Source organism: Saccopteryx leptura, chromosome X, assembly GCF_036850995.1.
Source record: "Saccopteryx leptura isolate mSacLep1 chromosome X, mSacLep1_pri_phased_curated, whole genome shotgun sequence".
NCBI lineage: Eukaryota > Metazoa > Chordata > Mammalia > Chiroptera > Emballonuridae > Saccopteryx > Saccopteryx leptura.
Genome location: NC_089516.1, coordinates 49906311 through 49920380, shown reverse-complemented (window position 1 = coordinate 49920380; position 14070 = coordinate 49906311).

Below are 14070 nucleotides of genomic sequence, written 5' to 3'. Positions count from 1 at the left end.
ATTCACTTAATAGGTCAAGTTTCCCTGAGTCCCGCCTTCTGCAGCCTCTGTCTGCTGGTTGCTTGTTGGGCTCAGCCACTGGAAAAACCTCTGGTAGATCCTAGAGCCTGCGGCAGTTCAGAAGTTAAGAAGGGTGGTGGGTGTGGCTCTGATCCTCAGCCCTCCCCCCAGGTGTCAATCTTTCCAGAGGTTTTTCTCAGACCTTAGTAGGGTGTGGCCTCTGAGACCCAGAGGTGTTTTCTGTCCATTGGTTGAACAGTTTAATGAAACTCCTGTGGGGGAGATTACCAGTCTTAGACTTGGAAGCATATGGGGGAAAGCTCTCTCCTCAACACCAGACAACTAAGTCACTGACATGCCCCCTGCTTTCTGGCTTCTCAGCACAACTCAGTCTCCATGACTGAAGCAGGAGAGATTCCTGAGGGTAGAGCAGTTTCTTTTCCCCAGGTTGATGCCACTCAGAAAGAATTGGTCCACCCAAGAAAGGTGGTGACTGTAATGTTGGAGAATGACTCAGCACAGGGATTCCAGTGGCCATCCCCCACATTGTCTCTCCTTGGGCCTCCAACTCCACAATCACTTCATGCAATTCTAGTCCTCTCAGCCTTCCCTCTGTCAAGGCACCAAGTAAGTAGCTATGAACAAGATTTTCTGTGTTGACTTTTTAAGATGGAGCCTGCATCTCTGAGAGCTCCATCTCTTTCTCGCAGACAGATACCCCAGCTCTTTGCACCACAAAGTGCTTTCTAGGTGCCTCTTCTAGGCTCTAAGGCTCTTGGCTGGTGTTCCTAGTTTGGGGCTGAGGACCCTCATCTCTCAGGGTGACCATGCCTGCAGTGAGAGTCCCTCTGGATCCTCAGCCACTGCACCTTCTTGGAAGTGGGGCAGCCCTTTATGCATCTCTGCCTTTCCTACCTGTCTCAGAGTAGCTTCTTCTGTGATTTTTTATTATAAACTCCTCTTCATTTAGTCCAAAATTGGTTTTTCAAGATGACTGTTCTTAAGTTGTAATCTAATGTGGTCTTGGGAAGTGGTAAATGGAACATCCGCCTACCTCATTATCTTGGACTCTAATGGGAACAAATTATTGATAGATGCCATTACATGGATGAATCTCAAAGGCATTATATTGTATAAAATAGCTAATCGCAAAAGGTTATATACTGTATGATTCTATTAATATGACATTTAGAAAAGGCAGCATTATAGAAAAAATACAGATCAGTAGATATTAGCAATTAACAGTGAAAGGAGGTTGTAAATATGAGGAAACTTCTGTGTGATAAAAAATTCTGTATCCTGATTATGGTAGTTTTTATATAAATTTATGCATATGCTTAAACTCATAGAATAGGATACATGCACAAACATAGACACAGCACAATGAAATACCATCAAAATTGCTAAAATGAAAAAGGTGAGAAGACCAAGTATTGGCAATGATATGCAACAATTGTACTACTCATATACTGCTGGTGGGGTATCTGTGAAATCACTTTGTATAACTGTGTGTACAGATTACTACATTTGAACATATACATATCCTAATAACTAGTACTTCCACTCCTTCAAATATATAAAACATAATACATGCATATGTTCACACAGATATAAGTATGATAATGTTCATAGTTCAAAAATAGAAACTCTTCAAGTGTCCATTAAAAAATAGATAATAAATTTGTGGTAGATTACCATAAATGAAATAGACTATAATAAAAAATTAGTAAACTACTGTTACATTTAAAAATATAAATATATTGAGCAAAAAACAAACACAAATTAATATTTATTTATAATTTCCTTTTTAAAATGTACAACAAAGACATTTCTAATATATTATAGACTATAATAGTGATTATCATTGGGTAGGGAGCATGATTTTTAAAGGTTAGTATGTGATAATATAAGGACACGGGTCATTTCTGTAGTTTTAGTAATACTGTATTTTCTTCCGTTTGAAGGCAACTTAAAATAGTTACATTTAAATTGACAGATTTGAATGTGCTAATGTTTATTTCTCTATATACTGGCCATTTGCTTTTATATTTAAGTCAATAAAGTGCAAACATATTGGTGTCAATACAAATAAACATAAATACTGCCGAGGAATATGAATAATAAATAAAAAAACTCAAACTGCCTTTTCCAGAGTAGTGAAACTTCCAGTTTTAAGAAACCTTCACCTTTTGCTGAGCTTTGTGAGCACTGAAGGAGTGGGTTTTTGAGCCCAGTTTTTGTTTTTACTTGCCCGCTGGGTACAAGGTAGGATTAAAGGTAATGACCCACCAGTTCTTGGCTCCGTTGTTTCATTACCATCTGTTCGAATCTAATGCAAACCTGCATGTGAATGGCCACAATGGTGGCTCCTGCCCATACAATGATGAAGATGAACATCCAGACCAATGTGATGTTATAGGCATTTTAAAGATACAAGTGAACAATCAATGAGCTTAGAGAATTTTCTCTAAGTTTCATTGAAACTCCATAGGGTAATAATGAAAAAATAAAAGCATTTTAAAAATAAACACTAAATATGAGAACCTAGGAAAATACTAGCTGAGGGAAAATATCAGAATCTGATAGGAAAGTTAAGGAGTTTCAAAGACAATTTTATGTTCAATTAAGGTAGGTCTGTTACACTAAGGTCAAGGCTTTAATGGGAAAAATCTGAAATCCTAGCATGTGGGATGTAGGCTCTGCATGAATGTCCCCAGGATTATAGCTAGGTTGACTCCCGTAAGCCTCAGGAGGCTTGCATTGGTGGTTAAATTCACCTTATTTAAAAGGCAGTGATTCCTCTGTGTGAGAAGATACTGCAGAAGCCTCTCCCATGTAGGACAAAAGGTGCTATCCCCAGCAGCTTCCACTACTTCTTCTCTGTGTGCCAGACCAAAAACTAAGGTTAAGTTTTAGCACATACTGGCTTGGGTCATGGTGAACCTAGTAAGGGAATAAAAATTTTACCCCCAAAAGGAACCTTAAGAAATGGCTAACATCTACCAGCAAGAGTCAGGAGAATACTCAGAAAATTTCCTTTTGAGGGTGCTTGATCAAATGGGCCACAATATAATACAGCATAAGCAAGGGTTTGCTGAATTTTAAACACTCTCTCAGGACAAAGGAGATAATATCTGGGTAAGAACCCTAACAGTGGGGCAAAGTTGCTACTCACATAGAACTTAGGAGTCCAAGTGATAGTTTTAAGAGCTAGCTGAACAAAGTGAAATGTCTGAGCTGCAATGGCAGAGTGGAAGATGGAATAAAAAAAGTCAGGAAAGTGGACATGCTGTAATGACCATATTAATGAAGGTAGAAGATCCACCAGAAGTGAATCCATGGGCAGGCCCAGAGGCCATAGCATTCATCAAAACCATGATAAGAGCACCAGCCATACAAAGAAGTTCAGGGGAGGCTATCTTCTGTAGCCAGGTCTAAAATTAGGAGTAATCACATAGTGTGGCTCATTGACAGCATTGATGATGATGGCAACAACCCACCCAAGTAACATAGATCTCTTAAGGTTGGTCATTTGATTTTTCTCTCTTGCCATTTCTCTTCCCTATTCCTCCACTCAGGTTACCTAGTCTCCCCATCTGTAACTAGGTCAAATTCAACAGTTAGCAGTACTTATTCTGTGGTGATATTGGAGATATGGGTGATTCAGTTACAAACATATATGGAAACTCTCTCTTTGCCTTCCAAAATCCCAGGCCTGCTGTATTTTATGAGCTAAAATACTGGCAGAAGCAATTTATGATCTTCTTTCAAAAAAGATGGCTTCAAGAAGAATCCTTAATTTCTGGCCCCCTACTTATGTAGATATTTAATTCTTTGTTGCTTCTACTTACTACAAACCTGGTCATCTCTGGTTTCATTCCTAGCCTTGCTCACCAATTAGGCTATTGTTTATTTGTGATTTTTAATGTTTTAGATGTTTATCTTATATATAAGTCCAGTTATATCATTTTACCTTCCCTTCTCAATATTTTATCTATCACTTTAATGTGCTTGAAGTTGAAAGCACATTCTTACAAAACCATCTTGACTAAAGTGTATTCCTTTTTTTTTTACAGAAAAAGCATCCTTTTTTTTCTTCCTCTGTCTTGTTCTTTCTAGTTTTCTCTCGTAGCTTTTAAGGTTTTCATTATTATCCTTGGTTTCTCTAGTTTCACTAAAATGTTCCTAGGAAGTTTATTTTTATTCATCTGATTTGGTATTTTTAATCTTTGATATAAAGATAATGTCTTTCTTCAATTTTGAAAACTTAATGATTATCATTTCAATCACCAACATACATGCATTTTTCTTCTAGGACTCTTATGAAAAGTGCTTCTCCTTTTTTTCTTCCTTTTATCTATCTAATTTTTTGAGGAATCTCCATACTGTTTTCCACAGTGGCTGCACCAGTCTGCATTCCCACCAGCAGTGCAGGAGGGTTTCCCTTTCTCCACATACTCACCAGCACCTACCGTGTGTTGTGTTAATGAGCACCATTCTGACTGGTGTGAGGTGGTATCTCATTGTGGTTTTAATTTGCATTTCTCTAATGATTAGTGATGTTGAACATTTTTTTATTTGTCTATTGGCCATCTGTATGTACTCTTTGGAAAAGTGTCTATTAATTTCTTGTGCCCATTTTTGATTGGATTGTTTGTCTTCCTGGTGTTGAGTTTTACAAGTTCTTTATAAATTTTGGTTATTAATCCCTTATCAGATGTATTGTCGAATATGTTCTCCCACTGTGTGGTTTGTCTTTATATTCTGTTCATATTGTCTTTAGCTGTGCAAAAGCTTTTCAGTTTGATATAGTCCCATTTATTTATCCTGTCTTTTATTTCATTTGCCTGTGGAGATAAAGCAGCAAATATATTGCTGCGATAGATGTCAGTGAGCTTACTGCCTGTGTTTTCTTCTAGGATACTTATGGTTTCACAATTTACATTTAAGTCCTTTATCTATTTTAAGTTTATTTTTGTGCATGGTGTAAGTTGGTGGTCTAGTTTCATTTTTTTGCAGGTAGCTGTTCAGTTTTCCCAACACCATTTGTTAAAAAAGCTGTCTTTACTCCACTATATGCTCTTACCTCCTTTGTCAAATATCAATTGTCCATAAAGATGTGGGTTTATTTCTGGGTTCTCTCTTCTGTTCCATTGATCTATATGCCTGTTCTTATGCCAGTACCAAGCTGTTTTGAGTACAATGGCCTTGTAGTATAACTTGATATCAGGGAGTGTGATACCTCCCACTTTATTCTTAGTTTTCAAGATTGCTGAGGCTATTCATGTTCTCTTTTGATTCCATATAAATTTTTGGAATATGTGTTCTATATCTTTGAAGTATGTCCTTGGTATTTTAATTGGTATTTCATTGAATTTATAAATTGCTTTGTGTAATATAGACATTTTAATTATGTTTATTCTTCCTAACCATAAACATGGTATATGCTTCCACTTGTTTGTGTCTTTCTTGATTTATTTTATCACTGTTTTATAATTTTCTGAGTACAAGTCTTTAACCTCCTTGGTTAAATTTACTCCTAGGTACTTTATTATTATTATTTTTTGCAATAGTGAAGGGAATTGTTTCCTTAATTTCTCTTTCTGACTGTTCATTGTTGGTGTATAAAAATGCCTCTGATTTCTGAGTATTAATTTTATATCCTGCCACCTTGCTGAATTTGTTTATTAGGTCCAGTAGTTTTTGATTGAGACTTTAGCATTTTTTATATGCAGTATCATATCATCTGCAAATAAATATAGTTTTATTTCTTCTTTTCCAATTTGGATGCCTTTTATTTCTTCTTCTTGTCTGATTGCTGTAGCTAAGACTTCCAGTACTATGTTAAATAAGAGTGGTGAAAAGGGGCTCCCCTGCCTTGTTCCTGATTTTAGGAGAATTGTTTTTAATTTTTGTCCATTAATTATAAAAGCTCCCAAAAAACAAAACTCCTGGGCCCGATGGCTTCACTGGTGAATTCTACCAAATATTCAAAGAAGAACTAACTGTTATCTTTCTCATGCTATTTCAAAAAATTCAGGAGGAAGGAACACTTCCAAGTTCCTTTTATGAGGTGAGCATAATTCTGATTCCAAAACCAGGCAAAGACAACACAAAGAAATAAATTATAAGGTAATATCCCTGATGAATTTAGATGCTAAAATCCTCAACAAAATATTAGCAAACTAGATCCAGCAATTCATAAAAAAAATCATACATCATGATCAAGTGGGATTTATTCTGGGGAGGCAAGGATGGTACATTTGTAAATCAATTAATGTGATTCATCACATAAACAAAAGGAAGAAGAAAAACCACATGATAATTTCAATAGATGCAGAAAAAGCATTTGATAAAATTCAGCATCCATTTATGAACAAAACTCTTAGCAAAGTGGGAATACAGGGAACATACCTCAACAGAATAAAGGCCATCTATTATAAACCCACAGCCAACATTATAATTAATGGACTTCCCTTTCTTTTGGAGTCAAATTCATAAAAACTTCTCTATGGCCAAGGTCCATGAGTTTAATATCAATGTTTTCTTCTATGTAATTTATTGTTTCAGGTCTGATATTTAAGTCTTTGATCCATTTTGAGTTAATTTTGGTACAAGGAGACAAACTGTAGTCAAGTTTCATTCTTTTGCACTTGTCTGTCCAATTTTCCTAGCACCATTTATTGAAGAGGCTTTCTTTTCTCCATTGTGTGTTTTTGGCTCCTTTATCAAAGTTGATTTGACCATATACATGTGGTTTTATTTCTCAGCTCTCTATTCTGTTCCATTGGTCTGAGTGTCTTTTTTTCTGCCAATACCATGCTATTTTGATCATCATGGCTCTATAATATAATTTGAAGTCAGGTATTGTAACGCACTTACCTTTGTTTATTTTCCTTCAGATTACTTTCGTATTTCAGGGTTTTTTATAATTCCATATAAACCATATGATTTTTTGTCTATTTCCTTAAAAAAATGACATTGACATTTTGATTGAAATTACATTAAAATTATATATTGCTTTGATTGATATGGAAATTTTATTATATTTATTTTTTCTATCCAAGAACAGAGAATATTTCTCCATTTCATTGTATCTTTTTTGATTTCCCTTAACAATGTTTTCTAGTATTCTTTATATAGTTTCTTTACATTCTTTGTTATGTTTATTCCTAGGTGTTTTAATTCTTTTTTTTTGAATTCATTTTCTGAAGTTTCATTGTTGGCATATTGGAAGGCAATAGACTTCTGTATATTAATTTTGTATCCTGCAACCTCACTGTATTGGTTTGTTTTTTTCTAAAAGTCTTTGTGGATGGAGTATTTGAGGGTTTCAATGTACAGGATCATATCATCTGCAAAAAGTGAAACCTTTACTTCTTCTTTTCCAATATGAATGCCTTTTATTTCTTTCTCTTGTCTGATTGCTCTGGCTAGAACTTCCAGCACTATGTTGAATAAAAGTGGAGAGAGTGGACAACCTTGTCTTGTTCTTGATTTTAGAGGAAACATTTTTAGATTTTTGCCATTTAATATGATGTAAGTTGATGGTTCATCATAAATGGCCTTTACTCTTTTAATATATTTTCCTTACATATTCATTCTGCTGAGTTATTTAAACATAAAATGATGTTGTATTTTATTGAGTGCCTTTTCTGCATCTTTGATAGGATCATATGGTTTTTGTTCTTTGTTTTATGGATATGGTGTATTATGTTAACTGTTTTACATATGTTAAACCATCCTTGTGATTCTTGGATGAATCCCACTTGATCATGATTAATTATTTTTAATGTGTTTTTGTACTCGATTTGCTTGTATTTTGTTTAAAATTTTAGCATCTGTATTCATTAGAAATATTAGTCTGTAGTTTTCTTTTTTTGTGTTATTCTTGCCAAGTTTTGCTATGAGGGTTATGTTAGCCCTCATAAAATTATGTTTGTAAGTATTGCTTCTTCAACTTTTTGTAAGACCACAGCCTGTGGTCATGGAGCAGTGAGTGCACAAAGCTGTTTGCACTGGTGCCGGCTCCCGTGCGTACCCCACACAAGTAACCTTTGTCAGAGCTCACCACCCAACAGAGCTTGCATGTTCTTTCTTCTTGATTATCCACCCTAACCCAGCTTCTTCCCTCTACTCAAATCCTCTGCTTTTCTCAGCTCCAGACAAAAGTGGCCCTTCCTCAGATCAGTGAGGAAAACGAAATACCCTATTCTCTGCCTTATTTCCTTCAGAGTGAATTATATATTCAGCCACCTTTTCACCCAGTTATACCTTTGTCTGGTGTGTGTATATTTCAGGTGCTCTTGAGATTTTTTTTTCTGTCTTTAGTAGTTGAATTTGTTGAAATTTCAGGGGAGATATTGGGAGCACCCCTTATGATGCCATTTCTCTGACGTCACTCCTTATTTTTTTTCTTTTAGAGATTTTTATTTATTTGAGAGAGAGGAGAGAGAGAGAAGCAGGGAAGAGGAGCAAGAGACATCAACTTGTAGTTGCTTTCCATATGTGTCTTAACTAGGAAAGTCTGGTGTTTTGAACTGGTCACCTCAGCATTTCAGGTCGACCCTTTATCCACTGCACCACCACAGGTCAGGTTGAATGAGTTTTTTTCAATAGAGGGTGGGAGAGGATTTTAATTACTTATATGTTATCTGAGGGTTTCAATTACTTTGCAAGAGAAATTTAAATTAACTCATTTCAATCATGATTTTTTAAAATTAAACTCAACCAATTTTGCACTTTTTTTTCAGCTCATAGATGAAAGGTAGAAATGACAGGACAAATAAAAAACATGGGGCTAGTTTATTTAAAATGGGGATTGTTTATTTAAAATGCCTGAATGCAAGCGTACCAAGATGGACAGAAGAGGCCCTGTTGATGATGGGGAAGGCTGGAGCAGGGTATTTATAGTTTAGTCAGGGATCTTGAAAAAGCAGCAGACATCACTGCCTCTATAGATACAAAGTAATATTTTTTTATGTGTGTGGATTGGAGTGCAGCCATAGTTTCTCCAAATTGTTTCTCACCTGGCTCAACTGTCTAAAGGAGGTCTGTGTTAGTTGAAAAGGCCCTGGGCCAACTGAGCTGGCCAAGGCTTCAAGAAAATCAGCTCCCCCCTCCTCCCAGGGTTTGCACTGACCTGAGACAGTGACTCTGGGCTTGTAGCTAGGCTTTTAAAAACAACTATTGTGATCTAAACTCCCTAGTTGTCATGTTCCTTTCCAATGTAAGCTTTCCCAGATATTTCTGCAAAGGTAAGCTTTTGCTACATTTCAAGGTGAATGCCAAACAGCTGCTAGAAGAGAATAACAAGCAAATTAACTCTAACCTTACAGAATGTTTGGGTGAGAGGAATGTGAATTTTACAGGGGCTAATTTAACCCTAACAAGAGAATGAACATTATTTCCCAGGTATTACAAAGGCCTAATACTGTATTTAATATAATCACAAAATGGGATCATATTTTTGAAACATTTACATGTATTTGCACATTTTACAACTAGACTCTATGAATTTCTTGCCTATTACAGCACCGAGTTTCATTGTTTTAGGAGAAAGGTAGATACATTTACCTGATCATTTTGTTATTTTTTAGTATCAAGGTTCAAACTATTTTTTTTTACATTTTAAAATAATATTGAATGTAAAATGTAACTAAAAAAATAAAATAAAATGGGTCAAATTAAATTTTTATTTGCATTCATAAGAAAAAAATAAGCTTGAAAATCAGATTTTAGAGAAAGGAAGATATTTGCATAACTCCTTTAGCATATCAAAAGTAAAGCATGGAAAGATCTTGGTAAATGTTTCTATTGTTCACCAATACCCTCCTGAGCTCCTTGAAGTTAGTGAGGCCATGCATCTACTATTGGCTAATGGACCATGAACAGAGGAAATGGACATCTCTTCTGGATGGACAGTAAAATATCCATTTTGGTGATGAACCTGAAGTGGTACATTAAAATAGCAGAGCTGCAAGATTAAAACAGTCTGCATTGCTGGTTATCTCTTGGAAGATAGTTGCATTGTAGAGTCACTTGACTTACAATAGATTTTATGTGCTTAAAAATATATACTTCATGTATTAATGCACTGAAACTAGGGGGTGTTTATTATATCATAACTCAATTTTATTTTAATTAGAATGATCTAAGATTATTAAAGTTTCTTCCATGAGGTTGAGAACTTATTTCTACTGTATGAAGGCCAGAATATGAGGGGGTTTTTTTTTGTTGTTTTTTTTTTGTATTTTTCTGAAGCTGGAAACGGGGAGAGACAGTCAAACAGACTCCCGCATGCACCCGACCGGGATCCACCCGGCACGCCCACCAGGGGCGAAGCTCTGCCCACCAGGGGGCGATGCTCTGCCCCTCTGGGGCGTTGCTCTGTTGCGACCAGAGCCACTCTAGCACCTGGGGCAGAGGCCAAGGAGCCATCCCCAGCGCCCGGGCCATCTTTGCTCCAATGGAGCCTCGGCTGCGGGAGGGGAAGAGAGAGACAGAGAGGAAGGGGAGGGGGAGGGGTGGAGAAGCAGATGGGCGCTTCTCCTGTGTGCCCTGGCCAGGAATCGAACCCCGGACTTCTGGACGCCAAGCCGACGCTCTACCACTGAGCCAAGTGGCCAGGGCCAGAATATGAGTTTTATTGCTTCAAAATAAAAGTAAAGAAAGGCACTGAGCCACTTTTTTTCTAAATGGAAGGATTATAAGACAAAGAATGGAAACAAAGAAAGATCAGGAAAGGCAGATATAGATCAGGTCTTTGCCATGTTGATATTGATTTCCAAAGTTTCTGTTTTGTCAATTTTATTTCCAACTTCTAGTCCCATAAGTTTAGTTTTATCCTTTGATATTTTTTTTCTTTTTTCCCAAGTGAGAGAAGGGGACATAGAGAGACAGACTACTGCATGCTTCCTGACTGGGATTCACCCAGCAACCCCTGTCTGGGGCCAATGCTCTGCCCATCTAGGGTCATGCTTGCAACTGAGCTACTTTTAGCACCCGAGACAGAGACTCCATGAAGCCATCCTCAACACCTGCGGCCAATGCCCTCAAACCAATCAAGCCATGGTTGCAAGAGAGAAAGAGAGAGTAAGAGAGTGAATGGGGTGGGGTGGAGAAGCAGGTGATTGTTTTGAACCAGGGACATCCACAGTCTGGGTCAATGTTCTACCACTGAGCCAACCAGACAGGGCTATCCTTCAATAATTTGACTTCACTCTTCCTTGGCCCTGGAGTTTTTATTGTTGTTCTTACACAATACTACTTAATCCTCTTTTTAGTCTTTAAGGTTACAAACATTCATTGTTATTCATTTTAGACTGAGGATACAAAACTGGCTTAAAAAGATTATTTACTTGGATAAAGCAGTCAATGAATGGCTAAACTCCTTAATTACTGATATCAGTCATTCCATATCCTCTGCAAGTTTAGTGTCTAAGACTAAGATAACTATATATTTTCATTTTTCCTTCCTCTGAATGCATTTTTAAAAACTTTCTACTAACCAGCATTTTCTAATGCATTCTTTTTTTTTTTTTTTTTTTTTTTTTTTTTTTTTTTTTTTTTTTTGTATTTTTCCGAAGCTGGAAATGGGGAGAGACAGTCAGACAGACTCCCGCATGCGCTTGACCGGGATCCACCTGGCATGCCCACCAGGGGGCGATGCTCTGCCCCTCCGGGGCATCACTCTGTTGCGACCAGAGCCACTCTAGCGCCTGGGGCAGAGGCCAAGGAGCCATCCCCAGCACCCGGGCCATCCTTGCTCCAATGGAGCCTTGCTGGGGGAGGGGAAGAGAGAGACAGAGAGGAAGGAGAGGCGGAGGGGTGGAGAAGCAGATGGGCGCCTCTCCTGTGTGCCCTGGCCGGGAATCAAACCCAGGACTTCTGTACGCCAGGCTGACACTCTACCACTGAGCCAACCGGCCAGGGCCTGCATTCTTAATTAATATTCTCAATGTTCAATGTTTCTTGGGAAAGGTTTGCTCTGCTATTAGTAAAATGTTTCTCACAATGTCTTATAACAGTTATTTTTAAAGAACAATTGAATTGGCCTTTACCACTTTCTCAATACTCTTATAAACACATGCTTGCAGGTTGCTCATTGTTGGTATCTAAATTAAGTTCTGATTAAGCTTGTTATTGTCATCTATATCTTACAGAAGCCAACTCCTTGCTTCCTCTAATTATAGGTTCAGTTCTTTAACCAGTTATTATATATCTTCTTTACTTATCACTGATCAAGATTGCAGTAAATTGGTGGTAATTCTGAATTGCCACAACAAATACTTTGATCTTATGTAATAATATGCTTTATTTTAGCTATAAATTAGACATCTTAATATAATACTGTATAATGATATAAGAAATATTGTTATCAGTACATAAAGATGGAGTCAGGGGCTTAAGTATATCCTTCTTTCTGGTTTCATTCTCAAAAGATAATTTTACATTTTTTTACTCTTTGAGTAGTACTAATGTTCATGTACATCCTCATGCCTACTGACCATCTAGAGTATGATTGTACAAAAATTTTTATTTTAAAAATATGAAAGGCAACACTAAAAAAAGGCAAATGTATGTTATTTTTGTTTCCATACGTTTTTTATCAAAGAAACAGTATTTTAAGTTAATAAAACTATAACTGGAACTAATTTAATTTTTTGAAAAAAAAACTCACTCCCAGGGGTCAGCGAGCATAAAAAAAACTTACTAGTCAAAGGGTTAATTATTTTTATTTATTCATTTTAGAGAAAGAAAGAAAGAGGTGTGAAAGAGAAATATTGATTTTTTGTTACACTTATTTATGTATTCATTGGTTGATTTTTATAGCTTTCCTGACTGAAAATCAAACTAGAAAATCTGGTGTATCACGACAGTGCTCTAACAAACTGAGTTACCCAGCCAGGGCTGTCTAATAGTTACTACAAGAGAACAAACAACTTTAGCTATAAACTAAGATATAGTTAATGTGGATGTGGCTTAGAAGATTTGGAAAATACTCAAGTCCATTTGACTACAGTATCTTTTTGTGAGGCAAGACTGGATTTTTTTTTTAACATTGAAAATTCAGTTATAACCAATTGCATTGTATCTAGTCTAAATAAATAAAGGGAAAGCAAACTTAAGAACAAGGAGAGAAAAAATATCAAAAAGGGAAGACACACTTTACCTGAGGGACATACTTATATTATAATTAACAAATAGATTCTGGTGCATTCTATTTACTTGCTTCAATACAGTACATTTATCCATGGCCAGAACTATCCATCTCTTTTGGCTCTAAGTGTGTGCTGACCACACAACTTTTAAATTACTATTTTGTTTTCCTGGAGACCTTGATGCAACATAGGCTATAAACTGGACCATGGAGATTAGTGTTTTAGTTATTGATAAAGTGGCTATATGTCTTGTTTTATCCTGGATAGTCACAGTTTGTACCTCTTGTCCCAGATTAATTATTTATAGTTTTTTTCAATCTTAAAAGTGTGAAAAGTTGGAAAATAAATTTTGTGGTCACTCCAGTTTATAGGTAATCCTTTAGAAATAAATTTATTTAAAAGCAATTTATATATCAGCCTCATAAATTTGGTTAGATGTAGTATGTCCGTGAGACTCTGATCAATACAGTGTATAATGATGAATTAATTTGCTTTGGTATTCCACAAAGATGGTGCTTCTCTGTGAAATCCTGTGTGATCTCTTCTTGGAGAGCTAAAATTCATTTCTCAGTTTTTTGCATGGGAAATTATGGTAGGCTTGTTTACAGATTGTTTTTTGCTAGGTTACACTAAACTTTCTAAGGAAACATCAACTTTTGAATTGTCATGAGGAATTTTTAAGATATGAGGAAATTCTTGAAATTAATTGTGAATGGTTTCAAAGATGATTAGAATCACTAGGAGCAGGATACTTAGTGTAAGATGTTTGGGGAATAAAGACTATTAGAATTTTAACTAAGGAAAGTGTTATGTTGATGACAGTAATGAGAATAACATGTGCAGTTGGTAAAACTATGTAATAACTGAGAAAAACATTTATACCTTAAAAATAAATGTCCTATCATTG